Source organism: Rattus rattus, chromosome 4 (assembly GCF_011064425.1).
Source record: "Rattus rattus isolate New Zealand chromosome 4, Rrattus_CSIRO_v1, whole genome shotgun sequence".
Lineage (NCBI taxonomy): Eukaryota > Metazoa > Chordata > Mammalia > Rodentia > Muridae > Rattus > Rattus rattus.
The window spans coordinates 165376509-165396870 of record NC_046157.1 but is presented as its reverse complement, the minus strand read 5'-3'; the positions used below and the strand labels follow the sequence as shown (position 1 = coordinate 165396870).

At 42.7% G+C, this 20362-nt stretch overlaps 1 protein-coding gene across 1 annotated transcript in view; it reads left to right on the top strand.

Moving 5' to 3' along the window:
- Positions 1 to 20362, top strand: part of Hdlbp (high density lipoprotein binding protein) — a 70243-nt gene that overhangs the window by 13763 nt on the left and 36118 nt on the right. The gene's annotated exons all lie outside the window — the stretch shown is intronic.

The following is a 20362-nucleotide window of genomic DNA, read 5'->3' as shown; positions in this document are numbered from 1 at the left end:
GCAAGGGGTACACACCTAAGTTGGCTGAGGCCAGGGAACAGTGGTTTGTGTGTCTGCCAGGTAAAAAAGGACACAGGTAAAAAAGGACACAGGTAAAAAAGGACATGCAGAATACTGAGCTTGCTGGTGGAGTTTCCGACCCTCTGAAGTTGTACTGGACAGGCTTTTCCTTTCACTGCTAATTGGACTAGCTGAACTCAGTGCTAATTCTGGTTTCTTTCTAGAGATGGGAAAGTGACTTCAACCAAATACAGATGATAACCCTTTACTACAGATACTGCTTGAGTATGTCTCAGGGATAGTCTCTAGGGTGTACTAACACTTTCGTCCAGCCTTCCCAGTACTGGGTTTCCCCACAGTTAGATTTGAGTTAGTGCAGAGTCGGAATGATCTTTAAGCAAAGACCCCCTCACCTGGAGTCAAGCAGTTAAGGACACATGCCTGGGTTCCTGGGGAAAGGGAAAGTGGTCCTCTGTGGATTCCTTGGCAGCAGCACTGCAGAGCAGTCCAACCAGTGGAGGTTTGAAACCTGGAGGGAGGCAGCTACTACAGTGGTTGCCATGCAGAGGCCTTGGGGAAGTGGTAGCTGGAGAAGAAAGTGCTCTGACCCACCAATAAGTAGAAGAAAGGAGAGAAAGAGACACAATAGTACAAGTGGAGAACTAGCAGAAAGTTTTAGAACAGGTTTGGTTGGTTTGGCTGTTTTTGAAATTAAGATAGAGGTGACTGACTTGCAGAGGTGTTCTCTCAGGGATCCCTTTCTTGTATAAAATGTATGGTTCTAAATCCCTACTTTACTTTATAATGTTTCAGGCTTGATAGAATGTATATGAGTAGAAACAGAATCATTTTGTAGTTTTGAGGATTTTTCTTGTTTGTTTTGTAATATTGAGAATTGAATCTGAAACTTCAAGCATGCAAGGTAAGCACTCTAGCACTTAACTATATCCCCAACTGTATTAGTCAGGGGTCTCTAGAATAACAAAACTTAGAGTATAAATCAATCTCTTTCTCTCATGTGGTGTGTATGTGTGTGTGTGTGTGCATGCATGCATATATATATATATGTATGTATGTATGTATATATATTTATATGTACATATAATAAACGTGTGCTTTATATATAATTATATATGATAAATGTTATATAACCACATATGTTATGTATATAATATAGAATGACTTACAAGCTGTGGTCCATCTAGTCCAAAAATGTCTGGCTATAAATGTTCAAGAATCCAGCAGTTTGCTTAGCCCATGAGGCTAGCTGTCTCAGCTGCTCTTCTGTATAGGCTGGAATCCTGAAGAAGTAGGCTCTGATGCCAGTGAAGTAATGGACTTGCAAGAGCAAGCAGGGAAGAGCAAAAGTTTTCTTTTTCCTTGTCTTCGTATAGGCTTATAGCAGAAGATGTAGTCCAGATTAGAGGTGGGTTTTCCCAACTCAAATGATCTGATTTAAAGGTGTGTCTTCCTACCTCAAAGATCCAGATTAGAAGTGGATTTTCCCATTTCAGAATAAGCAAAAATCTCAGAGGTGTGCCCTCCAATTTTTGGATTTTAGTTAATTACAGATGTAGTCAAGATAACAACCAAGATAGCCATCACACCAACCTTTTTCACTTTCCTTTCTTTGATTTGCTTTTAATCCTGTGTGTATATGCATGCATTTATTTATGTGTCTGCGGATAATCCTCCTAGATTCTTCTCTGAGGCAGGCAGGAGGATCTCTGTGAGATTGCCAGCCTAGTCTAGAGTGAGTCAGCTCCATAGTGAGACCCTGTCTCACACAGACAAACTGCACAAACCCTATCTCCCACACCCCCAGAACCCCTAAATCAGACAGTCTGTCTTACAGGCCCAGGCAGGATCCTCTTGCCTTAGCTTCTAAAGCAGCTGAGACTACAGGTGGTCCTCATCAGACCTGGCTGCTTTGTGCCCTTATTGTCAGATTTTGCTCTGAAGCCTGAGTATATCTCAGGGACTCTTCTGATTACTGCGAATGAAGTCAAGTGTGCTGCATTATCCTTGTGTGTGCATGTCTAGCTGTTATGTGATAGAATAAACAGTCAAATATTTGTAAGTATTTCAGGGCTAGAGGGATGGTGCAGTGATTAAGAGTACTAGCTGTTCTTGCAGAGGCTAGCATCTACATGGCAGCTCACGACCGGCTGTAACTCCTCTTCTAGGGCATCCAACACCTTTTTCTGGACTTTGCACATCAGGTAGGTGCATAGTACACATGCATACTTGCAAACACCTATACACATAAAATAAAACATAATATTCAGATGGAGTCATGGACTGTGTTCGCTCTTCGCTCTTCAGTTTTTAAAAATTAAAAAAGGTAATTCACTAGATGGTATTACAGCCTTGAATTAAATCTTAGGGAAACATCAATTTGAAGAACAGATTCTTTTCTTTTGAAGCAGGACTTCTATTTTGATTCATTAGTTTCTGCTGGGAGCTGACATGCCAACCCCAGGGGACCAAAGTTCCCATTACCTCCGTGGCCTCAAAGCACAGTGAACCCCATGGGATTGTAGGGTGGCCTCACACAGGAGGCCTACGCCTTTCTGGGCTTACCCTGGCAGTTCTGAGGACACCGTAGTACGAGCCAGAAAACTCAGGAGTCTCCTTGATTTACACAGATTCCAAAGATGCTTATCATATCACTCTGAGATTGGTAAGTGCAAGGGTGAAAAAAAGAGAATGTTGCTAAAGAAAATCAACAGGTCAGGTACAGTCTCGCTTGACTCTGTGAAACATTAAAGATGCTTTGTTTTAGAGTGATGTTTTCTGTGTACAGATGCTGCTATGGCTGTCCTCACCTACTTGTCTTTGGCTAGCTATAATTTGGCAGCTATATAGCTGCTTGATTAAGTGAGAAAGGATCCCTGAATGGGGGGAAGAGAGGAAGGAAATGTGTTCTTCCAAATGAAGACCTTTTCAAGCAAGCTATGCTGTTAATTTTACAGCCAGATCTATATGCAGACCATGGCTGTGAAGCAATGATGTGATAATAGGGATTTTTGTTGTGTTTTGTTTTTCTCCTTCAGCTCTCACTGATTAGCTTCTATAGTAAAGTCTGCTATTGAATTGGCTGAACTCTTTCTGGTTGTTTTAGCATACTGAAAACTTAGCTTGTTGTTCATTCATAAGTCTATAAAATGTTTGAAGTTCAAGGTGTAGCTTTACTTCCCTCTATTCACTAAGTCCCCCAGCCAGACTTGGTAAGGATGTGTTTGCAAGGGAGCATGTGTGTCTATGTTTCCCTCTTTTTGCCATTGCTGATTGACTGTAGCTCCCTTACCTTAGTCCTTGGCCCTTGTGTATGTCATGTGCTTACCAGTCTATAAGAAGATTGTTCAGCTTTTCGTCTTGCTGTCCTTCAGGACAGTCTGTATTTGGGTCCATAGCACTGGGGACAAGCGTCTCCTGGAGCACTGACTCCTGTCACTCCTCGGTGGATGGGTTTCCACATGGACCTTGAAGTTACCTGGTATATGTCTCTGTACATACCTGGATGAGTTCAATAGCCTCCTAATAATCAATCTCTCTCTCTCTCTCTCTCTCTCTCCCTCTCTCTCTCTCCCTCTCTCTCTCTCCCTCTCTCTCTCTGTAACTGCTTTCAGGAACTTTGACAAAGTGAGTAAAAGGCTTGAGTATCATTGCATCTTTTTTGAAGATGTATACATGAGTGTGCATGTGTGTGAGTATATATATACAAATAACCACACGTATATATAAAACATGTGTGTGGAGACTATTTCAAAATCTAGCAGGACTATACTCCTTTTCTGGGCTTTAGGGAAATGGCCGTACTTTGTCCCTTACATCTTCTTAGTGGATACCAGGTCTCCCCATTTCTACCTCTTGCTCCTTTTTCCTACTATTCTGCCTCTCTCACAAGGACACATATAATGGACTTGGAGAAGAGCAAGCATCTTTGTGATAAAATCTCCTGGACCAAAACTTGACATCATTTCCCTTATCCAGGTTTTCTTCCAACATAACACACACTATTGTGTATGCACAAACTTCAGTTTTGCCAGCAATTTGAAGTCTTCCCTTCAGTGTTCCTAGGACTTCAGAACAACAAAAGAGGTTTTTTTCTAGACTTGTCACTTGCAGATAGTGCTATTTGTCTTCTCCTTAGTTCTATCTCCTTAGATTGCTTGTTTGCCACTCTTTGATGATAATGTGTTGTAATTTTGTTGCTCTAGGTCTAATATAATTGTAACTTTTCACTAAATATAATATCTGCTAGTTCTGGGAAATAATATAAGTAATATATTATTTATTATATTAATAAATATATAATAATATATTTATTATTGTATTAATAAAAGAAAACTGTAGAAAGCAAGGAATCAATGTGAAATTTCCTCAGTCTCTGGATTTTCTTCTCTTTTTTTAATTGATCCTTTGTCAGTTTCTGTGTGTTCACACTCCTTTAAGCTATATAAACATTTATATAAATACAGACTTACTGGAATTAAACCATATCTACTAAGCTATAATGTTTTATTCTCTAAGTATTGTTATTGATTTGCTAGGCTAGTGTTATACTTAAATTTTTACATGTTTATGTATGGTTTGAATTGATAGTTTCTTTGTACATTCACTCCTTGTTTGGGGGTAGGGGGAGGCAGAACCATGTGTGCCCTGTTTTCCTCTAGGGAACCCTCCTTTCCACCAGGTAGAAACTGTGTGTTTTGGATAGAATGGCTCAGCTGTGTAGGTAGATGGTGCTTAGTTTGCCCTGGCCCCTTCACTGCGGTTATTGGTCCCTTAATGGGCTCAGAACCCAATTACTGCCAGTGAGATACCAAAATAATTAGTGAGGCCCCCATGAGGGAAGGAAGCACTTATTTCCTTAGGAGAAACCAGATGATATAATTACTGCTGTTTGTAACATTGTTCTTGTTTCTGTTCTCTGTCTCTGTGTGTGTGTGTCTCTCTCTCTGTGTCTCTGTGTCTCTGTCTCTCTCTCTCTCGTGTGTGTGTGTGTGTGTGTGTGTGTGTGTGTGTGTGTGTGTGTGTGTATCTTTGTCAAACTAGAATTACTGATTTTTTTTTTAGAGAAATTAACACTTGAGTTTTGTTTTTGGTTTTCTTTTTGTTTCATGGATGACTGGGATGGGGAGGGTTTGTTTGTTCATTTGTTTTGGCTTTTTGATGCAGGGTCTCACTATATAGTCAATCCTGACTGGTCTACAACTTCTGGCTCCAAAGCTACTAGACTTATAGACATATATGACCTCACCTTGGCCTGATTTGGTGACCTGAGTTTTGTTGTTGCTTTTGTTTTTATTTGACCAATTTTTTGTTTATTAATTCCTCTGGCTGTTGGTTTTCTCTGTCTTGCCTTGAGTACTTAATTCATTTACTTTCATTCTCCCTTATAATACTGGTGTGCTTTACCCACTGAGTACCACTTTAGTCGTGGACTTTGGTAAACAGTATTCTTTGCTCTTTTTCTTTTAAAAATATTTTTCTTGGAAAAAAACACCCCCCCCCCAAAAAAAACCAGAATATTTCAATACTTCCGTCCAACTTTTGTTAGCAGCATATTTTATCTCTCCTCTTCACATCTCTATGCATTGGTTTTTGCTTTTAATATTTTAAAGCAAATCTCAGACTTTCTATCATTTCTTTACTTTAATATGTTACCTTTAGTAGATATGAGGCTGAAACCATAGCCACTTTACCACTGTCCAATGTTACTAATATCATCTAATAAGTGTCTTGCAATTCAGTTTACCAGATGTCACAAAACAATACTTTTATACTTGGCTTACAGAAATCAAGGTCAAAGGTCCTCCTATTTGCCCTTAAGCTGACTCTTAGAAAATCTGTAAAAATATATATCCTTTTTATAAAAATTCCTTTATGAAAGTTTAGGGTATCTGTGCTGTAGGATTGTCAACATTTTATATTTGGTTTACTGTATTTTGTGTTCTTCAACATGATTTTGTCACCTTTGCATTACCTGTAAATTGGAAACTGGAGGAATTAAGAATATTTTGGGGGCTGGAGAGATGGCTCAGTGGTTCAGAGTAAGTACTACTTCCCCGAGGACTCCAGTTTGTTTCCTTGCACCTACATCAAGAGGTTCACAGTTGCTTCTGGCTCCTTCTCCAGAAAGACCAGAAACCTCCCACCTCTGTCACAGCATGCATGCACGCGCACACGCACACACGCGCACGCGCACACACACACACACACACAAATGAAGTAAATCTCTTTTATAAAACAATATTTATAGACATTGCTGAATGTTTACTGTGACAGATCAGGAGGCCCGATGTCTGACATAGGACAGTGCCGTTGGGATGCTTTGTGAATGAAGTTCTTTGTCAGCCAGTCATCTAATAGGCTAACAGCCATCTTGCTTGTTGCTTGGGCCCTGTTTCATTGGAATATTGGTTTCCTGTTGCAGCTGTTCAGATTGCCAGATTGCAGCTGAAATGGTTTTGCTGATCTAGTCAGAGGGTCGTTAGGATGGCTCTTTATGGTGGCTCCTGGGCTCCCTTGCCTTTTCTCTTGGTAAGAGCCATTATTTAGCCTGTAGGCCCCTTCTTCCTACAGGTATACCTTCAGTTACATAGATAGAAAATATACTCTTCCCCACCCCATGGCTTCTGTATATGCTAGACCAGCACTCTACCACTTGATCTTTCTGTTTGGTTGGTTAGTTTTGAAATATGAGTCTCATATCGCCTGGGCTGGCCGCTGGAATGTGGATGACCTTAAATTTCTGACCTTTCTGCCTTTGTGTCCAAGTGTTGAAATTACAGGAGTTGCTACCACACTAGTTTTACCCAGATGCTAGGCATCAAACCTGAACTTGTGGCTAAGAGACTGCCCAGTGGTTAAGAGCACTTACTCTTGCTGGGGATGCTGGCCCAATTCCCAGCACCCATTGGTGGCTTACAACCATCTATAACTCCAGGAGACCTAACACCCTATTCTGACTTCTGCTGACACCAGGCATCCTTGTGCTGCACATATGTACATGTAGGCAAAATATTTCTACACATAAAATAAATAAAATCTTTATTAAAAAATTACAATAACAACAACACACCTGGGCTGGTGCCTACTAAGCAAATCCTCTCCGAACTGAGCCATATCCCCGACCAGCTTTTGTAGAAAATAATTTATATGTGCGTACTATATTAGGGTTATGTGCATACAAGTGCAGGTGCCCATGGAGGGCATCCTGTCCCCTGGAACTGGAGTTAAAGGTGCTTATGAGCCACCAAATATAGTTGCTTGCAACCAAACTTAAGTCCTTTGCTAGAGAAGCAAGAACTCTATGGCTATAAACTATTGACCCAGCCCTGATATAGGATCTTATTATGCTGGCCAGGCTGCTCTTGAACTAAGAGAACTGTGTGTGTGTATGTGTGTGTGTGTGTGTGTGTGTGTGTGTGTGTACATACAAATGCTATAGTGCACATGTGGAGATCAGAAGACAACTCACAGAATTCTTTTCTCTTTCAACCATGTGAGTCCTAGGGATCAAACTCAGGTCCTCAGACTTGGCAGCAGGCAGCTTTATCCACTGAGCTGTATCTCTGGCTCTATTAGCTGTAGTTTGTACACACACGTTCCTGTGTCTTTTTTTTTTTTTTTTTTTTTTGTCTTGAAAGCCCTGAAGAAGAAAAGGTGATTTCTTATCAGTGTTGAAAACATATTGAAACTAGCAGCTTGCACAGGTGAAATGTGGGAGGTGTGGGGTGGAGCTTCTTATCTCTAGAATTTTTACTTGTAGGTGGTTGTATGTCAGTCACTGTAACAATTGTAAGAGGCTAGGTTGTCCATATTTACATCCCTGTCCCTTACTGCTTTAACTACTTCCTTTTTCTTTGTTGTTCTGTTGTTTTGGAGTTCTTTCTATCTGTAGGTTTTGCCTGTATGTATATAAATGCACCCAGTGTACGCGGTATCTACAGAATCCAGAAGAAGGTGTTGGGTCCCTTAGAATTGGAGTTAAAGATAGGTATAAACCAGCATTTGGATGCTGGGACTCAAACCCCGGTCCTCTTTAAAAAAAAAAAAAAAAATTTTGGTGCTAAACCATTTCTCCAGCCCTGTTTGTTGTGTTGCTTGCGTGCCTGTATGTGTTTATAGTATGCATATGTGGACACAAGTGGAAGCCTGGATTTGACAAGGGGTATCAGCCTTTGTTGCTCTCCAATTTTAGTGCAGTCTCTCAGTGAACCCAGAGGCTTGCCCCAGAGAACCCATCTCTGCTTCTTCAATGCTGGGGTTGTCACAACTGCCCCGCTTTGACATGAGTTCTAGGGATCCAAAGTCCTCACTCCTTTTGAGGTAAAATGTTTATATCCACTGAGCTATCTCCCAGGCCCCATGTCTCCTTGCTTTCTGTAACAACAGGATAACCAGTACTGCCTATATCAGTTTCAGGCCTACAGCCATTTCTCAATAACTCCTGGGCCAATGGAAATGGTGCTAACTGCCACTAGGTTACGTCTCATGCAAGCAAACATAGGAAGTATACCCCAGACCAGAATGAAAAGACATACGGATATATTCCCAGTTTAAATAATAACTTATGGGGGGTTTACCTTATTGTCTACCTTATTCTGAATATTTAGATTCTTAGGAATATAAATGTGATTACCAAGTTACATACACTATAATAAACATAACAGAAGACTGTACATCTTTAGTATATATAGCCAATCTCAGAATAAGGAAACAAGTTATGCTTTATAATCTACTTTACAGTTCTCTGATTTGTATGGATCTAAAAGTAAAGCTTTGAATCAGTGTATTCAGATGTACTTGACTAGGTTTCTACTTCTGATCCCCCTCCTGTTGTCCCTTTTCCGTTGTTTCTCCTTCCCACCCCAATGGCTAGGAAAATAAAAAGAACTACTTGGGTCTTGGGTGTGCTACCTGTCTGCCTTATATTTTTAAAAATATAATAGACTTTGCAGTTTTGCTTTCTTGCAAAAGAGATAGTCTCAGATGCACCACTATATTTGAGACTGGACTGTTGTGGGCCCCGGCTATATAATAAGGTGCATATACAGAACTTGCCAAGAAATCACATTCTCTTTGACTGTGTGTCTTGGAAATGCTACTGTGCACCATAGCCAGAGACTTGCCCCTGCCTTCTACTCTGTGTGTTGCCTCTTTATGGACTCAGGTTTATTCTTTCTTCTGAAAGTTGTGTTTCCAGACTTTGAGGCTGTTTCTCACCGCCTCTGCTCCTGTCCTCACACATCATTCTTCACTTCTGGTTAGATCGCCTCCCACGTGATGCCTAAGGTCTGCTTGCAGCTGCAGTACAGGACACTCCTTACCCTTTGTTACTGATGTGCTGTTCTGCTTGGCTCCCTCTGGTTCCGAGTCATGGATTGTCTATCTTCTTTCTCTCTTTGTGAGCTTCTGGTTTACCAGTTGGTGCTCTCAGGAGGTGGCTCAGTTAATAAAGTGTTTGCTTCAGAAGCATGAGGATCTGAGTTTGATCCTACATTTAAAAGCTAGATTTAACCAGGTTTTGTAACTTAGGCATTTTATCCCAGTTCTCAAGAAGCGGAGGTTGGCGTATATCTACAAGTTCAAGGCCAGTCTGTTCTTTACAGTGAGTTCCACACCAGCCAGGAATACATAGTGAGCCCTTGTTTCTCAGTTACCCTCTGAAGAAACCAGACATAGTTTTTCACTCTTATAATCCCAGAGCACTGGGGAGACAGAAACAAATAGAAATCCTTGAGGCTCACTGGCCAGCTAAACCTAACTGAAGGTTGTTTTCTGTCCTTCATACCAAGAGTGTACACACACACAAATTATACTTTGTCGTTTGCAACAGCATTCTCACGAGACAACTGAAATGTTGAAGTTCTTGGTCCCCACAAGGGAGTCAGTCTTTCTCTTAAATTGTGGCATCCTAATCTTAAAGTCAATGTTTTGGCTATCTAATTCAAAATAGAGGAAAATGACTTTGCTCTTATATAGACATAATAATATCAGTGCAGTTTAACATTGAATTCATCCTTCACACAAGACAGAAATTGTTCTCAGAACATCTTTAAATCAAAGTGAGATTTAATTCCTAAGAGGTGATACCATAGAGACATCCTACTGAGAAAAGGAGGCCGTCCTATTAGCTCATTTGTCAGATGAGGAAAAGGCCAAGGGGGGGGTGGGAATGTCCAATGTCACCAAGCAGGGAACACCCTCTTGAGTGCCTTGGGCTGTGTTCTTTGGAAAAGTAGAGAACCCATTTAGTTTTCTGGTGTTTGTTTCTTTTGTAGAAAACTCATTGCTATTTGGATAGAACTCATGTTTTAAGCTTAATCTTGCAAACTTTTTTGTTTTTGAGACAATCTCGAGAATCCCAAGCTGGCCTTATCTATTTAGCTGAGAGTGTCCTTGAGTGTCCTTATCTTTCAAATTCTTAAGTATTTGCATCCATTTCTTTAGCCAGCTTTGTATCCATAACAAAGCTTTTTACAAAAGTGAGCTTAATCTAGTTTGTGGACCGTGTAAGAAAGTTAAAAAACATTGGAATAAAATCCTCAAGTTATAACTTGATGCCCCTGGTCAGTTGTTAAACTGTTTTGTTTCTGACAGCCCAGTGGGATTTATCAGAGAATATTAACAATAGTAACCAAGGAAGAGACATTTCTCCCCCTCCACCCTCCCTCCCTCTCTCCCCCTCCCCCCCTCCTCCTCCCAGAATACGACTCATTGTTGAGACTCTATTACTGTGGGCCTCAGGTCATGTAGAGCTAGAGCTTTTCTGAATGAAGCCTCTCTCTGTTGGCCAAGAGAAAGCAGAAGCAGGCAGATGCCTGTGAGTTTGAGGCTAGTCTGGTCTACAAAGTGAGTTCCAGGACAGCCAGGGCTACATAGTTGACTGTGTTTTGAAGAAGAAGAAGGAAAAAAAAAAGAAAAAGCAGAAAAAGAAGCCCCTGAGGAACCATGCAAGTCAAGTGATCTTCATGGGTGAAGATGCAGGAAAATTATTTATAAAGTCACTTTCAAGGCCTGTTTCTTGTGGGATTTTTATTGGTTGGTTGGTTGGTTGGTTGGTTGGTTGGTTGGTTGGTTGGTTGGTTGGAGGGGTGAGGTAGGGGATGGGCATAAGTAGACATATACTGCCAGGTTACTCCTAATTGACAGAACTTGGCTGGTACTGCTCTCCAAGTTCTCCTCCGAGCAGCTCTATATTGTTTTCCCAAAGTGCACAGGTTCATGTCTTGGTTTTGGTATTTTGTGATGCTAGGAATTGAACTTACTTGCTGGCACAGTAGCCAGTTCTAACATTTTTCCTTCCCCAACTGGAAGGTTCTCCATTGAAAGTAAAGGGTACCACATTTGTAAGTAAGCCCCTTGTTGAGCAGTGTATAAATACTACTGCTTTTCGTGTGCTGCCCTCCCAACGTTAATTGCTTTGTCTTGCTCCATGAAGCACTTCCTTTACCAATTGGTTGGCATTTATGTAACTCAGGATTTGTCTGTGCCCTCTGAGTCTCCTCTCCTTTATCCTCTCCTCTCCTCTGCTCTCCCCCTCCCCTTCTCTCTCCTTTCTTTCTTTTTCTATTCTCTATGACTTAGTGTCCATCCAGTGAGATACTACACATACACAACCTTTCTTTTTTTTTTTTTTTTTTTTTTTTTTTTTTTAGAGCTGGGGACTGAACCCAGATATACAACCTTTCTAAAACACAGAGTTAGTGGTCTTTTTCTGTTCTGTGGCACTGGGTGTAGTTGAGATCCTCTTACAAGACTATATAGTCAAGGCTTTGATGTCTGCCATTTACTGAATGTTGGTTAGAATGCTGAGACCTGGGTCCTCCTGCTTGAAATAAGTCTGCTGCTAGGTTCCACTTACTTTGTTAGGTAAATCAGACTTATGTATACAGCTTCTAGAATTTTCTATGACTTTTTAAAAAGTAGATTCAGTGGGGCTGGAGAGATGGCTCAGCAGTTACGAGCACTAACTGCTCTTCCAGAGGTCCTGAGTTCAAATCCCAGCAACAACATGGCGGTTCACAACCATCTGTAATGGGATCCGACACCCTCTTCTGGTGTGCATGAAGACAGCTACAGTGCACTCATAAACATAAAATAAATAAATCTTTTTAAAAAAAAGTAGATCCAGAACTTAAGAAACTTAAAAGCCAATAAAATATCGTATTGAGATTATATAGTTTTCCCTTATTGACATAATTTTAAAGCTGAATTTCATTATAATAAACAATGTTTAGAAACATTTCATTCTTGCTTTATTATTTATACCATTTTACACTTGGTTACATTAACAACCAACTTGAGAGTAAGCCCAATGGAGTCTCCCTAATCTATATCATCCCTGATGGAAGCCCTAACTCAGGGCAGCCAGAATACAGACCGTTAGCAGGACCTGACACTATCTGACTTTTCATTGGGATAGAGGTTTGGTCTATTAGGTCTGAAGAATTGTCTGCTTCATTTCTGTAGAAATCTATTCACTTATTGTTTTTTTCTACTTAGTGAAACCATCTAGAAAAAAAATTACATATATGTATGTGTATATATATATAGTTTATTTACCTAACATACACTTTTTAAAAAATATATTTGTTAGCTGTATGCATATGTGATGATTATTTTAATATTTATTAAATTAGTATAGAGTTTCACAAAATACTAAATATATTCATTTAGTGGACTATGCTCATTGCTAGCATTCTAAACAGCAAAATACCTACTCTAAGCTAAGTTCTTGTTCTTGTAGATGACATCACAACTTACAGAAAATGCTCTCCAATTGCTATCCACCCAGATTTACAAATATGACAGGTAAAAGTTGAGTTCATGACAACTTAACCAAGGTGACCCGAATCATAGCTGAGCAAGATTCTAAACTTAGGAATTACGGCAGCACCTTTGATGCTTTCGTACAGTCCACTCATTTTGTTTGTACTTGCCAATGATGAACAAAAATATAAATACATATCTGCACATTACCAAGAAATTCATGCCCCCTAAGAAATAAGCCAGAATACCAGCCATTGAAGGAAAAATTGATACCCTTTCTGTCACTTCCTGAAGAGAACCTGACAGAATTAGAGGAGGAAAAAGAAGCTGTTAGAGCTGAGATGCCCAAGTGGATACAAAATGGACCCTCAGCAAGGAATAAGGTGAGAACAAAAGCCCTCGAGTTGTCCTGACTTCCATATGTATCATGTGGCATGTGCATGCCTGAGCTCACATACAGATACACACACCTTCAATAAAATAGTTTTGTTTCAAGACAGGGTTTCTCTGTGTAGCCCTGACTGTCCTGGAGTTCACTCTGTCGAGCAGGCTGCCCCAAACTCAGAGAGGTCCTCCTGCCTCTACCTCCCCAGCACTGAAATTAAAGACATGCACTGCCACTGCCACCAGCAGGCATAATTGTTTTTAATTAAGCAAAAAAAGCTGTCAAGATGTCTCAGTATGGGTAAAGGTGTTCGACCCAGTTCTAATGACCGGAGCTCCTTTAGACCCTGGAACTGATATGGTGGAAGGAGAACTCACTGCTGTGGCTGCCGTTGCAAGCTGTGGCATACATGCATCCCACCACACACCTAATAAATAAGAATTTTGGTTTTAGGAAAAATGTTGAACATTCACTTAAAAAAATAAAGACAATGTAAAAGAAACCATGGACGGACTAAAGAGAGCTGCTTGTTTCCACCCTGGACTTGGACTATTTTATCTTAAGCTACTGAACTGTATGTATGATAATAAACATCTGTGAAAGAAAATTCAATTTTGAGATAGTCATTATTAGAATGTTGTTGCAGGTTTACTTAGACATAGTCATAGAAGGGGTTTACATTAACAAAAGTATAATCTGTGCCATATATATTTACAGACCTGGTCACCAGTCTCAGTATGAATGATCTAACTACTAGCAGAAACATCCCTTGTCACTAATCAGTGTAGCATGTCTTGTGGAGATCAATTTAAGCTAATTTTTAGGTAGAAAGTGTCATTCTAGAAACAGTGGGAGTTGGGAGAAGGGAGTCCATAAATGAGACAGACTAAACTCTCATGCAATAGCCAACTCTATTCAGAGCATCAGACATTTCTACTCATAGGGTTAAGAGTCACACGAATAAAGTGTACAGTCACAAGGACAAGCTGCACATGGCAAAACCAGAGAGTCATGTAAAGGATAGTTTAAGCATTTAATTCAATAACATCAGCAAGCAGTAATGAATAATCTGAAGTAAATTCACTCTGCTACACCCTGAGGAACACAAAACACAGTCCAAGAAAAATTCTGCATTCTGAAGAAACTGTGGCCATAAGACTTTCCTTGGAGTCTTCTCAAAGCACTCACAAGACTCTATTCTTAGACCATGTTCCTGCAACAGAGGAGGGGGCATGTATCCTTCCTCCTAGAGTATTTTCCCATTTCTTGTTTTTTTGTGTTCGTTTGCTTTATGAATGGTAGTGGAATAAGTTAGACTGTCCTATCCTCTACTCCATGATTCATTTTGTAAGTTATTTTGGTGGGACCAGGAGTCAAACCTAGGAGCTGGCACGTGATAGGCAAGTAGTCAACTACTGAGCTACATCATCAGCTCTGAAATTCCATTCCATGATTCTTAACCATCTTTCTGTTGTTGTTGTTGTTGTTTTTTTTTTTTTTGGTTCTTTTTTTTGAGCTGGGGACCCGAACCCAGGGCCTTGCGCTTCCTAGGCAAGCGCTCTACCACTGAGCTAAATCCCCAACCCTTCTGTTGTTCATTCTTATGTTTGTTTTATTTAATGTCATGTTTGTGAGTTATTTATTTCATGCTTTTTAATAATTATATCATTTCAGGTTCTTGAGTCTATCCCATATAATTTAATTTTTGATTTTTTTCAATTGTAGTTTTACAATTTTTATGGCATCAGGGAGCAAAGCCAGGGTTTATGAATGCTCTGTGCTCTAACCACTGGACCACACACTTTGTCTCTTTTTTTGTTTTTTTAAGGTTTATGTGTATGTGTCTTTTGCCTGCATTTATGCCTGTGTATCACATGATACCTGGTGCCTAGGGAAAACCAAAGGAGAACACCAGATACCCTGAAACTGGAGTTATACTTGTGAGCTTACATGTGGGTGCTAGGGATCAAAATGGGGTCCTTGACAAGAACAGCAAAGGCTTTTAACCACTAAGCCATGTCTCCACCCCCTTTTTAAAAAAGAGGTGTATATGCACTCTACAGATGTTTATATGGATGCCTAGTTTGTTCCTTGGGTGCTGGGATCCAAATTGCAGTCTTCATGATCGCAAAGTAAGTGCTCTTAACTGCTGAGCTATCTCTTCAACCCCCCTCCATCTTACTCTTTGAACTTTGGACTTTCAGCTTCTATTCTGTAATTGATCTGTCAATATCTTTTTTTATCCTGTTATGAAATGTATTCCTTCTTGAGTATGCCTACTTTCTGTCACTTTTTTAAAAGGATGATGGGGATTTAAGGGACTTGAAGTCCCTTGTCTCTAAGCACTCCCCAGAGATGCTTTTGTCTCCCAGCCCAGGCCAGTGAGAGCCTCGAGTTGTTGCTATGTTGCTGGTCTTCTCCTTTTCTCCTTAGACCCACTTTCTGTTTAGGGCATAGCTCTTTTAGGGAATCATGATTTGGGGAATTGGAGAGTGTGACTGTCCTAACATTTCACCTTAAGCACTCAGGAATCTTATTCCATGTTCCTTGATACATGAAAACCAAAATATTGCAGACCGATGTTTACTTTTTGAGGCAGCTAGAGTTGATGCTTCTGTGTTTGTCTCCGGAAGCTAGCTAGTCATGATTGTTGGCACTCCAGGAGCACCTGGGATGTTTTGTGGTACATGTCTATCATTTCATATTTTACTGTTTTTCATTGAGATAACATCTTACATAGATAGGCCAGGTTGGTCTTATGGCCTCCTAATCCTTGTGGTTCTACTTCTCAAGCACTGAGATAACAAGCTAATGCTACCACACCCTCCTTGATTTAATAATGTCTTCATTAAGTCCATGCTTTGTTTTATTTTTGAGACATCATAGAACTTTGTAGCCTGCTGTGACCTTGAACTCCCTTCTGAGTACTGAGATTATAGGATACCACCACACCCAGCTAACTACATGGAGGTCTCTGTACAGCAGGCATTGTGCCAGCTTGTATCTTGTGTAGGCTTCCTAACTCCATTGGAGATCCCTTGACAGCAGACATACTGACTTGCCAGTGCTTAGCTTTCCACAACTCCCTCTTCACAGCCCTGAGACCTCAGTAACAAAAGAACAACAACAACAAAAACATTTCTTCTAGTTGCTGGTTAGTTAATCTCCAGGGAGAGACACCTTGCAGACCACAGTAATAACAGAAGGAAAGCCAATCGGTGCCTACAGAGGCTTTAGGAAGCTATATCACTCAGTGACTATGCTGGCAGTTTGGAAATGCCCTTGGGTCTTCTAAGCAGTGCACATTGTTTGCCTTCAGAGATTTATGAAGAGCTGTGGTGTTCCTGTCAGCTGCATGGCTGGCTCCTGGGCTTCTGAGTTCTGACACTTCAACTTGCAGATAGTTTCCTATTCAACAACCCCATCCCCATTCTTCTCATCACATTCCTCTTTCTCCCTTGTCTTTTAGTCTAAAGTCCAATTAGGGCAGCTTTTCCCAGTCCCTCAAGTCAGCTGCTGTCTTCTAAGTAGGAATCAAGTCTGACTACAGAAGGCCTCTTCGACCTTCCCACATACCATTGTCCCCCACAAAATGTACCTGGAAAGGCACATCCTATCTAGACCTGGTGGCTTACACCTGTAATCTAAACACTAGAGAGGGAAGCTGAGACAAAACTTCTTTCTACACAATGAAACTTTGTCAGAAGTTGGGGGAAAGGGAGTGGGGGCATCTGCTGTTGGTTACTACCTAGCCTTTAGTAACACATCTCATGGTCCTATTCTGTGCTAATGCATCTCACTGGCCTGTACAGGTCAAAAGTGAGCTCATGTCACCTCAGGAGAGGTTCAGAATGATGTATGTACAGATTCTTCAAGTATTTGTCAATAAACACAGCAGGGCAGAACTAACCGAAGACTCCTGAGGGCAGAGGTTCTGCTCTGTCCACCTCAGTATGGGGAGAGGGAGGAACTCTCTGCAGGCTGGTCTGTACAGATGGGACCCTGAGTAATAACTGTAGAGAGCTTCGCAGGTTTTGGGGTTTGTTGTGTTGAACATTGAGGAGTGGGATACGGATTTGTAGTAGAGGTGGGGCAGGAGGAAGAGGTCCCCTAGAGAATGAGAATGTGCTCCATCGAGGAGTGCTGGGGCCGGGGGGTGGGTAGAATGGTATTCCCGGCTATCTGAGGTCCTCAGAGCTTTCTTTTCTCTTTTGGTGACAGTTTCTGGTGACTTCGGCTCTGGCACCTTTGGCTCTGGGGCCTGCCTGTTCTTCATGCCTGTTCTCTGTAGGTAATTAACTTCCCAACTCCTCACCCCCTGTCAGGCCGCAGAACTCTTAAAGAGTTGGTCGGCTCCCGGGCGCTGTAGGGACCCCGCAGCGGGCGGGGCGGGCGGCCGGTCTGACGTGTCTCGGCGGGATTGGAGCCTCCGCCCTATATAGCAGCGGCGGCCCCGGCGCCGCGCCTCGGAGCGTCCCGGCTTCTCCCGCGCAGCGGCAGCGACAGACGGACAGACTCTCGGGTGGTCACACTCACGAGTGAGGATCGGGCAAGCTGGTGGGCGGGGGTGCCAGGGGCGGGGCGGCGGGGGTTCGCCGCTGAGCACGGCCGGGGTCGGTTCCCCAGCTCCCCGGCCGCACAGGCTCCTGGTCTCCAGCTACCGCGACGGGCGGGGGCCGCTACGTGTCACTCTGCGCATGGCCGCGCTGGAGCGCAGAAACTTTCCCAAGTCCGCCACGCGCCGCGGGTCTGCTTGCGGGCCGGGACCGCCTGGACTACTAGCTCACCGGGCGGGCCGCCGCGATGGGGGAGGGGAGCGACCTGGCCAGGTTGGTGACGTGGGCTGCCGAGCCGGCCCCTCCCCCGCACCCCTTCCCCCCAGCTCGGCCGCACGGGCCGTACGGGCTGTGGACCGGACCTAGCTAGGTCAGTGGCGCCCTAGTTCGCGTCAAGCTGAGATCTTTACCCGGGGCCCCTATGTCCTGCGTGGTGCCTCGCTGCACCTTCACCTGCGGCGTCTGGCTACGTGGTCACAGGAGGACTCCCGGCCCTAGTACTACTTGGATGCGCCCCAGGGTCCATGGGTGAAAAATACATTACGGAAAAATACCGAATTTGGATGAAAGGCAGGGAGGCCGAACAGGATACTGTCCCTTTAAGCCTGTCCCCGCCCGCGGGCGCTCTTGGCCGGTGGGAGGGCCATGCTGAGGTGGCATCTGCGAAAGTTCCTCCCAGGCTGGGTCTCTGACTTCCAGAGCTGGGTAAAGCACTAGGCCGGCCTTGGTGGTCACAGACATAGTTTGTGATCTCAGCATAGCTGGGTTTTGTTTTTAATTTTTGAGTTTGTACTCTTAAGTATTGGTTGAGAGGGTGCCTTCTCAAGACTTCTGAGGACATAAAAGTGAACAGTTTCAAATTTGGAAAAGAAACCTGTATCTCTGCTGGAGGTTTTCGAGCTGGAGGTTTTCCGTGCCCTCCGTGCAGACTGGCCTACAGTATAAGGAACTTGAGTCCCTCTAGTTGAGGTTGATAGGAAATTCTTTCTGAAGCATAACTGAATTCCCCTTACATAAGTAGTTGGCACAAATTAACACAGGGGAATCAATTTAAGTACTTCCTTGTTCAGAAGCAAGAAGAATTCTTCACATACAGCTTTTTCTATTTTCTGGATTAACAATAGGTTTCAAGCTGCCACTGCTTCACCTCTCTTTTGCAGAAGTCCCTGTTGGCTCCCTGACTCTGGGCTTCTACCTCTTCTGTTCTCTGTTGAGAGCTAACCTTATTCTGCCATGTTCATTTATGCTCTAAGAAGCAAATCGTAACATCCACGTTTGGGTGCTGACTGGCCCCAGCTTCCTGTGGGAAAGGTGGTGGAGGTGGCCTCGGTCCTGAGGGACTAGAGGGGCTGTACCCACTTGAGACTTGAAACATGAAGAGGCCAGAAGAGGAAAGAATAGAGATGTCATTGTTACTTGACTAAACCTTCACAGGGAGGCAGAGGAGCTGGGCTCCCACAAATGTCATGCACTCTTTTCTCTGGTGGTATTTGAAAATCAGATTAGAGTAACATTCAGTCTTTCAGTCCTGACTTGTACGATTCAATCCAGCAAAAGGCTGAGAGACCAAATCTTGGGCTCCTCCTGAGTTTAGCCAGTGGAGGTGCAGATGGAGAGCATGTGGTCAGCAGTGAGGGCTGCTGTGCAAGGTGAGCGTCAGGCACAGCCAGTTAGGCCGCTGAGTATTTGCCAGTAGAGGTAAAACAAGCAATGAGTGAAGGTGGAGGGAGCATTGCATAGGTTCTGCTGTGTTAGACCAGGCGCAGATGGACACTTGGCATGGTCATTCTGAGAGTGTAGAAAGCCTTCGATAAAATTCCTTACTGCAGAGTCTCCAGTACAGATGAGGTCTGTAGCTACATATGGGTATCAGGTGTGTTAAATTGAGTCTTTAATAGGGTTTTGAGTCGTTAAGGGTTTTAAGTTGTTAATTTTTTTTTTAAAGCCTTACTAGATGCTACCTGAACTCTGTTAAGTGTGTCCCTAATTGTGATCTGTTTGCCTCAAGCTGTGACAAACTGAAATCTGGAAACTAGGCCCCAGTGCGTCTTGTCAAGCCTGTCTAGAGTTCTCTAGAGGTCCACTTGGCTGGGCCTGGCTGCCGCAGGGCATTTGTAGGTGTGAGGAGTCCTGGAAGCTACACGCTGGTTTCTCTCTTCGCCACGACAGTAGGCTTTAGACATGGAGCTGCTCTCAGGAACCCTTGAGTCACTGTAAATACTCCTGGGCAGTGTGGGAGCAGGCTTAGAGATCACCTGTGTAGAGCCCTGCGTTGCATCTGCACAAGGCAATGTATGTGCAGGCTTGGGTAGCCAGTACTCTGTACTCCAGACTTACCCTGTCCTGCAAAAGCAGGGACACTGGCCAGCAAAGAGACATGAATGAACCTGGCTTCCTGAAGTGGGGTAGGCATCTGGATTTAAGAAATGAGAGCAGAGAGCCTGGTGTTTTGGCACATACCTTTAGTCCCAAAACTCAGTAGAGGCAGGTCAGTTTCTGAGTTCGAGACCAGCATGATTTACATAAAGAAAGATCTTGTCTCAATGCACCCCACCCCTATCCCCCAAATGTTTATAGAGTAGATATTTTGGCCTCCCTGGGTGACTTTTGAGTCTTGCAATTTTATGACCTGATT